This window comes from Ixodes scapularis, unplaced genomic scaffold (genome assembly GCF_016920785.2).
Source record: "Ixodes scapularis isolate PalLabHiFi unplaced genomic scaffold, ASM1692078v2 PGA_scaffold0__279_contigs__length_252992795, whole genome shotgun sequence".
NCBI classification, from domain to species: domain Eukaryota; kingdom Metazoa; phylum Arthropoda; class Arachnida; order Ixodida; family Ixodidae; genus Ixodes; species Ixodes scapularis.
This window is the reverse complement of record NW_024609835.1, coordinates 221952243-221963932: the sequence shown is the minus strand read 5'-3', so window position 1 is coordinate 221963932 and position 11690 is coordinate 221952243. Positions and strand designations below refer to the sequence as shown.

General features: G+C 47.2%; 1 long non-coding RNA gene across 1 annotated transcript; it reads left to right on the top strand.

The window, feature by feature from the left end:
- The first annotated feature begins 753 nt into the window (after window positions 1-753).
- LOC121836125 lies at window positions 754-1254 on the top strand. The gene is made up of 4 exons (XR_006077787.1): window positions 754-794; window positions 855-909; window positions 977-1046; window positions 1107-1254. It is a non-coding gene; the product is annotated as an uncharacterized LOC121836125 (long non-coding RNA).
- The last annotated feature ends 10436 nt before the right edge of the window (window positions 1255-11690 follow it).

Here is an 11690-nt window from a genome sequence, read left to right as displayed (position 1 = left end):
TCCCTAATTAAAAATTTAGTTGCAAGTTGGCGCCTGTCGCTTATATTCCTCTCACTCGTCCTTCATCCAATTTTTGCACTTTTTTTGGTTGTAATGCATCACCAACTCTCCCAAGTTGCCACTTAAGGCACATTTCCACTGGCGATGTAAGCAGTCGCGTGATGCGACTAGATCGCATCGCAAAAAAATTAGATGGTCACATTGGTGTGCGCGATGAGCGAGTCCAACGCCTTCGTTGGCAAGTCGTTTCTCGAAAACTCTCCCTCCGAACGCCGTTGATTGGCTCAGCCGCTCCGCGACTAGATCGCATCGCAAAAAAGTCGGGTCGAGTCGCGACTGCTCGAATCGCGTTGCTTTTTGCCCGCAATGGTCGCTTTTGCGATGAAAGTTATCGCACGACTAGATCGCATCGCCGGTGGGAACGCGCCTTTATAGTACACTCCGCTTCACTATAACTTGGCTAAGGGTGAAAGCTATATGGCCCCCGTGAGCCAATTAAAGTGACAGAGCAAAGTACATGACAGCACTCCACGGGAGGAATGCACGACGGCTACATTGTGATGCAACTCGCTCTGACTGTCTTGCGGGGCTGCAGCGTTTGTTCTTTGCCATGTTATGGAAAAATGTTAGTACCTCACACTATGCTATTCGGCTACCAAAAAGTTTTAAAAGTGTAGTGAAATTTGTCTGCGCTCATTATTTCTTCAACTTGATTTTTTAGGTCCATGCGGCGGTGTAGCAAGGGCTACCCAGCACACCAGAGTAGCACCTTAGACCATGCCACTCAGCTACAGGTATGTTCCGATTCTGGTGTGAAAGTTGCGTGCATTCATCTCTTCTTCACCTTGGTGCAGAAATGACCTTGCCATGCCAGGGACGAACACCTTACACTACACTACTCAGCAACAGGTAACTTCCAAGTGTTGCAAAATTTACCTTCACTCATACCGATACCGTCTCCAACTTGTTTTCTTAGGGCCATACGGTGCAGAGAGGACCTGCCGACGCCGGGGATTGTCACCTTACAGTATGCCACACAATTACAGGTACTTTCTGGATGTACTATGAAATTTCCCGCACTGATACCTTCTTTGGTTCTTTGTTAGAGCCATGAAAAGACAGCTGCAAGATGACACAAAGCAAGATGGTTTCCCAATGCGTAAAGATTGAACACCAACCTCCGAGATGAATCAGAAGAAGCGCCTGTATGGATAGGACACGAGTGTAGTAATAAAACCATATTGCCAATATAAATTGGCTCAGGGTCGTTCTTTGACTGGTTACAACATATCCAGGCAAGAATAGAACGGATTTAGGCATGCGGCATCTGAATATCCAAAACTGGTCTGCAGAACAAAATTGCACGTACGTCGGACATCCGCAATGGGATCCCCATTGCGGATGTCCGACGGACGTGCAATTTTGTTCGCTTGGGCGCTCTGTCGGATGTCCTGGGGATGTTCATCGGACGTACACGGATGTTCGGTAGATCTGAATTGGATCTCTATCGGATGTTCCCGGGATATCCGAAATTGGCCTGCAGAGGGATCCCGTTTCGGATGTCCAACGGATGTGCAATTTTGTTCGCTTTGGCGCTCTGTCGGATGTCCTGGGGATGTTCGTTGGACGTATACGGACGTCCCACGGATGTTCGATATATCTGAATCGGATCTCTATCGGATGTTCACGGGATATCCGAAGAAATTCTACCCTGTAGAAATTGGCTCAGGTTAGTGTTTTGACTGGTTTACAACATATCTGGGCTAAAGTAGAATGAATTCAGGCAAGCCATCCGAATATCCAAAATTGGCCTGCAGAAGGATCCCATTTCGGATGTCCGACGGACATGCAAATTTGTTACCTTTGGCACTCTGACGGATATCCTGGGGACGTCCGTCGGACGGCTACGGATCTCCTGGGGACGTCCGAATATCTTGAGCGGATATCTATCGGATGTCCAGTGGACATCCAGTGGTTTGTTGGGAAGAGAACGTCTCAAACGCAGCTAAAAGATTTATTTAGTCCCACATCCTTGTATGCTCACAACCACAAGGTCACCCAAACACTCAACACGCCCCTTTCAAAGACACAACACAAAAAAAAAAAAAAAAGAACCACAAACAACAATACAAAGGGACGCCCCCTCAAGCAATACTACGAACAGGGGCAAACCATCCACTTGTCCGGAAAGAAAAACTTTTCATTTTTCCTTTCCTTCTCTTTTGTCTCTGTGTGTCACTGACACTCCACCCACGAACCAACAAGACCCAAAACTTGAGTACAAAGACCAACGATGTCCGCGAACACAACGAAAACTGGGAAGAAATCTCCAAACCGGAACGACAACCACAACAGACAGATACAGACGGACTCACTCTAAAAAGCGCAAAACCACTTCATCCTTAAAAAGAAAAAAAAAAAAAAAAACTTGTTTACAGTCCTAAAAATGCTTTAGCATTGTTTCCCAACTGCAATGAAGCCTGACTTATACAATTACCGATTGATTTAATCCGAATGGTTTCCCTTACCAGTCTCTTACTGTCATTCACTTCTTTATGTATTATTTCCGTCTCTGACCACGAAGCAGTGCAATTGTTACATTCATTTATGTGCTTAGCTATTTCAGAATTAGTAGCGTTAATCCTTACATTTCTCTTATGTTCTGTCAGTCTGTCATTAACACACCTCGAAGTTTGCCCTACATAAGCAAAGCCACACGCCATCGGAATTTCATACACTACACTGTTTCTGCACGAGATCGATTTTTCACGGTGAACTTTCCTGCGCTCTTGCATTTCAGTTTCAAACGGAGTTAATCTATCTAACCTGAAATCAGAACTAAAAACTGTTTCAACTCCGAACTGCTTAGCACACGCCTTCAGGTAATGTGAAATGCCATGAAAATACGGGATCACAGCCATCCGTCTTTTCGACGTGTCTTCTCTTTCCTCTTTCTCCTTGGTATGTACATCTAAATTCCTTCTGATGAACTCTTCTTCATACCCTGCCCCTCTTAGTCTCTTCCACTGACCTTCCACCGAATTTGTGATAAAATGTATGCATGATCGGTCTAGAGCATTTCTTATCAAAGACTTTACCACTCCCGCTTTCACCGTTTTAGAATGGCAGCTACTTTTTGACAGAACAGGTTTCGGGTTTTCTTTGCCGTACTCCCAGCAGAGACCTTTATCAGTGTGAATCCGCAGATCCAGGAATTGTAATAATCCATTCTCCGGTTTCTCTACGGTGAAACGTAGTTCAGGGGCTGCTGATCTTATCAAATGCTCGAGACCGTTCAACAGGTCGTCCCGGAAGGTGCGCACAAAAATATCATCCACATAACGCCTTACAAAACACATGTTCTCTCCAAAACCCTGAATTCGATCAAACAAAACAGAGTCCAACGAGTTCAGATACACCTCCGATAATCCGAGTACGGCAAAGAAAACCCGAAACCTGTTCTGTCAAAAAGTAGCTGCCATTCGAAAACGGTGAAAGCGGGAGTGGTAAAGTCTTTGATAAGAAATGCTCTAGACCGATCATGCATACATTTTATCACAAATTCGGTGGAAGGTCAATGGAAGAGACTAAGAGGGGCAGGGTATGAAGAAGAGTTCATCAGAAGGAATTTAGATGTACACACCAAGGAGAAAGAGGAAAGAGAAGACACGTCGAAAAGACGGATGGCTGTGATCCCGTATTTTCATGGCATTTCACATTACCTGAAGGCGTGTGCTAAGCAGTTTGGAGTTGAAACAGTTTTTAGTTCTGATTTCAGGTTAGATAGATTAACTCCGTTTGAAACTGAAATGCAAGAGCGCAGGAAAGTTCACCGTGAAAAATCGATCTCGTGCAGAAACAGTGTAGTGTATGAAATTCCGATGGCGTGTGGCTTTGCTTATGTAGGGCAAACTTCGAGGTGTGTTAATGACAGACTGACAGAACATAAGAGAAATGTAAGGATTAACGCTACTAATTCTGAAATAGCTAAGCACATAAATGAATGTAACAATTGCACTGCTTTGTGGTCAGAGACGGAAATAATACATAAAGAAGTGAATGACAGTAAGAGACTGGTAAGGGAAACCATTCGGATTAAATCAATCGGTAATTGTATAAGTCAGGCTTCATTGCAGTTGGGAAACAATGCTAACGCATTTTTAAAACTGTAAACAAGTTTTTTTTTTTTTTTTTTTTTTTTTTTTTTTTTTTTTTTAAGGGTGAAGTGGTTTTGCGCTTTTTAGAGTGAGTCCGTCTGTATCTGTCTGTTGTGGTTGTCGTTCTGGTTTGGAGATTTCTTCCCAGTTTTCGTTGTGTTCGCGGACACCGTTGGTCTTTGTACTCAAGTTTTGGGTCTTGTTGGTTCGTGGGTGTAGTGTCAGTGACACACAGAGACAAAAGAGAAGGAAAGGAAAAATGAAAAGTTTTTCTTTCCGGACAAGTGGATGGTTTGCCCCTGTTCGCAGTATTGCTTGAGGGGGCGTCCCTTTGTATTGTTGTCTGCGGTTCATTTTTTTTTTTTTTTTGGTGTGTTGTGTCTTTGAAAGGGGCGTGTTGAGTGTTTGGGTGACCTTGTGGTTGTGAGCATATAAGGATGTGGGACTAAATAAATCTTTTAGCTGCGTTTGAGACGTTCTCTTCTTCACTTGTCTCTGTCCCTTCTACTCTTAAGTTTCTATTTCTACCCCAGTCTCGGGTTAAGTTCCATCATGGTAAATATCCACCAGCTCGCCTGCACTTTAACCGTTTTTTCATTGCTATAGAACTTTTAAAGAAAAACTGGACTCTTTTGCGCCTTCTTTCCTTCGCCTTTTCACTACGATGCATCCGCGGAAACGGAGCACGTCAGCCGAATCCACGTCGCCTATTGGGTAAGAGCCTACCTCACCAGCACCGCGATCGTAAACAATAAATAGCCGGCGAATGTTTCCTAAAAGTTTTGTTAAATAATATTCAGATCCACATTTTGTAGTATAATTAGAGATGTGTGGCGAAAATTGCCAAATTTGATAATGCTGAGAGCCAACCGCCATCTATCGGGTGGTAAACGAAGCAACTACTGCGCGTGCGCAGTAGGGCAGGGCCGACTTCAGTTACTTGGATGGCGACGACCGACGAGCGTTATTTTTCTACGTGTTCTTCTCGCGCGTGCCGACTTCAAGCAGCAAGAAAAAAAGTACTTAAAACGGACCACGAAGAACAAGAACGCTGGATCCACCGACACCCGAGAAACGCGACAAAGGCCACGAATTCACCGACTCCGACGAAGCGAGCTGATCAGAATATAGGCCTAGCAGGCACTCCGACTCGGCGCAGCATTGCTTCGTCGCAAGACCGTCTGCCTACGACCGGCTGGCGTGCTGAATGGAATATGCCCGCGCTACCCTTGTGGACCCTTCCCGTATTACAGTTTGATTGCTGACCTTAATTTTAGATTAAGAGGTGAGGTCAATCTCTTCCCTCTCTTCCCCTTGTTTTCCGAGGCAGTGTTGACGAACACTCGTCGAAAAGGGACTCGTCGATTCTATCTTCCTGCTCCGTGTGATATAGAGCTGAAATAAACGCCGTATGAATTACCTTCGTAACACGGTATGTACACTTTGTTATTGCTATGCCATTTTTGTTCTGACAGACTGCACGTCACTGTCGAGCTATAACAGTTCGTGGGAGGTATACATGCCTTGCAAGTGACGTCACCCTAGGGAACATCTAGGGAAGGACGGGGCCCCGCACCATACTGGTGGTTGACTTCACATCGCGCGGATGCGCTTACCAAGGCGCAGGATGCTGCTAACGGCCCGGACATGCGTTAACATGCACCATATTTTCCACACAGGTACCGTGAACTTAGAAAAACGTGCTGAGCTTACGATGATGACGTTTATCCAGTACGTGCGGAATTGTTTGGCATTGGTGCGATTGCGCTACGAGCAGAAAGTTTCGAAATGCCGCCGGCGAAGTTTTGACGCAAAGGGATATGCCGTGTCGCCAAAAAAAGAAAAAAGCTTAATTGCGCGCTTCATAATTTGACGAGCGGCTCTAGGAGTCGCTTCTAGATAAATTGTTACGATTTTGCGAAATACTGGTAAACAACGCAATGTTACCGTCATAATCTTAACCCTGAGACAGGGATAAATCCTAACCGGCTCGCCTGCATACTTTCGCTCGTTGCAAAGGTTATCGCGTCGCGAAAGGCACAAACCGATGACCCGGCGGCTCGGCGAGCTTGCACATGGGGGCCGCCGATCGCCGTCGGGCCGGGCTCGCGGCGCGACACTCGCCCGGATTCGGCCGGGAGGCCTGAAGGTGCGCTCGAAGCGTGAAAACGGCGTTATGAAACGAAGGTCAAAGGCTATATACACCACGAACGAGCAAAAGCCGATGCAAAGGCGTGAGCGAACGTAAACAACGGTAGAAAAGTGCCGCCGTTCGCCGCTATGAAATGCGTCCCGCAAACTCGATAATCCGCGGCCGCATCTTTTTCCTGCCGCTCGTAGTTTCTCTAACTTGACGGCTACCCTGTCTCACGGGGCATGCCGACGAAATGATCGGGTGAGCATCGGGATACGGGGTGATTGCTACAGCCGAGCGCGGCGCAGTTTACCATTGCTCTCGCTGCGAAGGGCCGTCGAGTCAACCACCAGCATGGTAGATACCGGTGTTCCACGTCATAAGGTGACGTAGGTGCAAGGCATGTATACGTGCAATGCCGGTCCAACCTTTCTTTGCCGAGTGTCGCGTCAGTATCGAATTGCAATCGTAAAAGATCGGTCCCGAAGCGCTTACCAACAGCACGAATACAGCACTTCCATCAAACGCGCGCGTCCGCTCCGAGTGTGAACAGGTATTTACGTGGCTCTGACACTCGTAGTTCAAACGTATCTTTTTTAACGTCGGCTCGCTCCTGCATCTCCGAGGCCGCGAAAAACGCCGTGGCAATTTGTTCCCATCTACGTCGCTTTGCAAACGACTGACACGGGCCGCCTTTTACCAACAATGACAGTTGAGTTGACTTCTGGAGTCTTCACCGGAAGACTCGCTGCACTTCCCAACAGGCATATCGGCGTATGGGACTAGTCCCATGCTGTCGCTGTAGCGCAACATATCTCATTGAATTTCGCTCAGCTGCGATGCGGCGATGAGAGGCGCCTATTCAGAAATTACGTCGGTGACCCCAACTCGTCGCCGCTAACGCTCCCATTCTCCTACTGCCGAGAGAACTTCCGGTTCCGGAAACAGCGTACGTCACTGCTTGTTTTGCGGTCAGTTGGAGAGAAAGAAAAAGTCTATATTTCATTAATTTTTTGTGTAGAAGTTAATAAACCCAGACGAAAACGGATGCCTGTTCGGCATTCAGTGAACGTTGACGGTTTAATGTCAAAGTTATCTGGAAAATGTAAAAAGGTCATTTCATGGTCCCTTTAAAGGTAGATCTTTTTTCAGTGTGCGCTGAAGAATGTCCCAATGAAACACGGCGTCCCAACACTCAATAAATGCGTGCTCTATCGTCTCGGGTTTTTTGCAGAGGATACAATTCACTGACCACGGTACAAATATACCTTTCTGTTCTAGCCACGCCTTTAGAGGGAGTACACCGCAGTGCAATTTAAAGAAAAAAAGATTTCACCGAAGATTTGATTGGCATTTTCATTACCCTTTATCTAGCCCTGGACGTTCACACTATAATGACCTATAGAGAGGTATTGGCAACAGTACATCTATTAAATCTTTATACAATCGTTTTCGGGTAACTGAACTAAGATACTCTAAGGAAAAGCGCACCTTGAGTATTCTGAAAGAGAGCACAACTTCACGCAAATAACCTTGTACACTGGAACGCATTTGACTAATAGATGACACAACAAACTCAGGGAGTGCATACTGCAGTCGCACTTGGATAACAGTACGCAAAAATGAATCTTTCTGATCGCGTAAAAACATGAACCTAGACACAGTTTGTCGTAGAAACAAATGGGACAATCCTAGACCACCATTACCAACATATCGGAACAAATTAGTACGAGCAGAACGCTCCCAGCTCGAATTCCAGATAAAAACAGCGAAAACTCTGTGCAGTCTTTGCACGTTGAGGCGCGGCATACACAGCACTTGCAAAATGTACAAAATCTTCGCAGTTAAAAATAAATTACAAACGGTAGCGCGTGCAAACATGGAGAAGTCCCTACTACTCCAGCTCTCCGCTTTGGCCTTAACCTTCTCCGTCTCTTCACTCCATAGTTGCTTGCTGTCGCGGTAGTGCTGGAGTGGCACCCCGAGGTACTTCGCAGGTAAATTTGTCCACTGAACATTCACAAAGTTACCGGGTGCGCTAGCCCAATTGCCGTGCCAGAGACCTACGCTTTTGCCTCAGTTGATAGCACTACCCGTTTTTTTACAGAAGGAGGAAGCAGTGCTGATTACCTCACGAACGCTGTTTTGGTCTACACAAAAAACAGCAACGTCGTCTGCATAAGAAAGCACTTTTACTTCGCAAGAGTGTAACCTAAAACCATGTATACTATCATTGTTAATCAGTTTTAAACAAAATGGTTCCAAGTAAATTGCAAACAGCAAGGGAGACAGTGGACATCCCTGTCTTACAGAAGATCGAACCTGCACACTTTCACTGACGTTCTTATTTACAATGATGGACATCGAACAGTTTGCGTACACCATTTTTAAACCGTCTAATATCACAGACCCTACATTAGCATGCTCCAAATTAAGAAAACGAACCTCATGCGACACACGATCGAATGCTTTCTCCAGGTCTAGCTGCAACATAGCAACTCGTCTGTCAGAGGCATCGCAATATTCTAGAATGCTAATTACGGTATGTATGTTAGTTAAAATGGTGCGGCCTTTAATACCGCAGGTGTGATGCGGTCCCACAAGGTGTTTTATAACATTTTGCAAACGTCTAGCCAGGACTTTTGTGTAAATTTTGTAGTCGACATTAGTCAGACTTATTGGCCTATAAGAGGAAACAGACAATAGCTTTACAGGGTCATCGACCTTTGGAATGAGGACAACATGGCTTTTCAAAAAGGATGGCGTTAACTTATTTATGCAATACGCTTCTGTGACTACCTCGTACAAAGCGTCCGCTGCCTCCCTCTTAAATGTTTTATAAAATTCGGCACTGAGCCCATCCGGCCCGGGTGTTTTTCCGGCAGTTAATTCGTCTATGGCATCTTCAAGCTCGCGGACGCTGATCGGCGATTCTAAACCTTCTCGAACATCCTCTTCAAGCGTGGGCATAAGCGACAAAAACTGGGCGTCAAAACCGTTATCCCTTGGTAGGCTGTGACCCATCAAATCGTTATAATATTCAACGAACGCTCGCTCGATCGTTTTCTGATCGCGAGTTATCGTATTTCCGTAGCCTATTTCTTTTATTTCGTTTCGCTGCGCATACCTTTTCTCGTCGCTCAGTGCTCGCTTCGAAGGTCTTTCGCCCAACCATAGCCTCTGGGACCGCGCACGTACAATAGCCCCTCTGTATTTTTGACAGTCGATTACTTCAAGTTGGTTCTTGATATCCCTTATTTCTTGTACAAACTCACCCGGTTTCGCGCTTTCTTCGATTAAAAAGAAATTCAATTGACGGCGTAGCTCTTTTTCCTTCTGTTTTTGATAGTTAAGGCTGGTGCTCCTTTCAATTGCGTTAATTTTTACCTCTTTGAAAAGTTCCCATATAGCACCCCACATTGTCTTCTCGTCTTCGAAAAATTTCCTAAATAAATCATCTACGTTAGATTTAAAAACGTCATCCTTAACGAGGCTAATGTTCATTTTCCAAAGCGACAATTCCCATCTTGCCTTTTTTTAATTTTTTTACCGAGGGTGAACATAACCAACGCATGATCGCTGAAAGAAACAGGTTGAACGGAGTAGTTGTCGCACAGTGGGACAAGACTAAGCGAAACGTAAGCCCTGTCCAGTCGAGCTTGACTAAAGCCCTGAAAGTGCGTGAAATGAACGCTACTTTTGGCGGTGACGTTTGCGACGTCCTCTAACGCATTTTCAGCGACAATGTCATTGAAATAAAGAGCACGTGAGTCGCGAACCCGGGTTGCATTAGCGCGGTCCTGTGGTGCGCAGACGCAATTGAAATCTGCGAGAAAAATAACAACTCTTTCACCTTTAAGGAACTCACTCAGTCCCTCAAAAGTTTGTCTACATTCACGCTCATTAGTCGAAGCATAAACACAAATAACGCGCCAGTCTATACCTGAAAAAGAAAAATCGCAGAACACAAAACGGCCAGACGCACACGAAGCCATGGCGTCTCAACGACGCCTAGAGACCGGCGGAAAAACAAACAGCAACCGCCGGAAGTTCCAACAGCGTGTGACACACAAACCTTGAAAAGAGTTCGAAACGGTTGCACCATGCGGTCCGTCTGCTCTAGGCTTTCGATCTTTGTTTCCTGCACGGCCACGATGTCTATCTCGTTCTCGGCTAATAGTCGATTAAGTTGATATTGCCAGCGTCTCGCCGCAAGCCCACGGACGTTGATCGTGGCGACACGTAAAGGAGCTTCTAACGTCACCGCCATTCAGAGAAAGGGACCCCATGGTGCTTACCTCGGGTCGTGCGTCCATCTGTTCCGACAAAGCGCGATGTTGGCTACTGCACTTTGCTTGCACAGACTCCAAGGCCCCCGTCGAACTCCGGCGTATGCTATCACGGGGGTGGCTTGGCTGTCTCCTTGTCGTCCACAGTTCCATTCGCATTGACTGTGGACCGTCGCATCCAGATAGGGCCCGCCTTTGACGGCGGCTCCTCCTGCTCCGAATCCTTGGGGTCTGCGACATTTTCCTCCCGCGTCCTTTTCGCCGTTTTCTCTGCGTCGTTCATGAGGACGTCGACTGCCGACTGCCCGTTGACTTGATCGGAGTTGATGACCTCCACACCGGACGGTGTAGGCGCTTCCGTCGCCACCATCTCCTGCTGCCCAGCGTGCACCGTCTCGCCACCACTTGGCGACGCATCACTAGTGTTCGTCTCCGCCACGTTCTCGGCCGCGGGGAGAGCGTTCGCTACAGGGCTTTTTTTGTCTGTAGAAGCAGCGGCAGCCTCCTCGGCGTCGTCTTGGTCCATAAGGAGCTCGGATTTCTCCAGGCCCCCCACAGGCGCAGCAGCCGCCGCATACGTTCGGACGCAAACGACGGCAGACGTTACATCGTGGGACGCGACACTCCTTGCGGATGTGCCCCGTCTGCTGGCACCGGGGACAAAGCGGAGCTCTTCCAGGCACGACGACGAGAGCTAGCTCTCCGCCCACCCGGAACTGGTGCGGGATGTCGTCGCAGGTGATGCCCGCCTTCAGCCGAAGTACCGCCGTGCGCGTCATGGTGCCGACGCTCTGGCAGCCGTCGACACGCCACTTTTCTCTGGCCACTTTGATGACCTTGCCGTACGGCGCCAGGGCCTCTCTCACATCAACGTCGGCGACGCTAAAGAGCAGCCAATGAAGCTTGACGCGAACGTCCTGGTGGATGGGGTCGATAACGATGCATCGGCGACCTTTAACTGTCCCCAGACAACACTTGGACATCCCCAGGATGTCCTCGGGACAGCCTTTTGAGGACATTATGATGTCCTGAGGATGTCCTCAAATGATCCTGGAAGCATCCTAAAAACGTCCTATTGTCCGGCCTCAGGACATCCTCAGAACGTCCCCA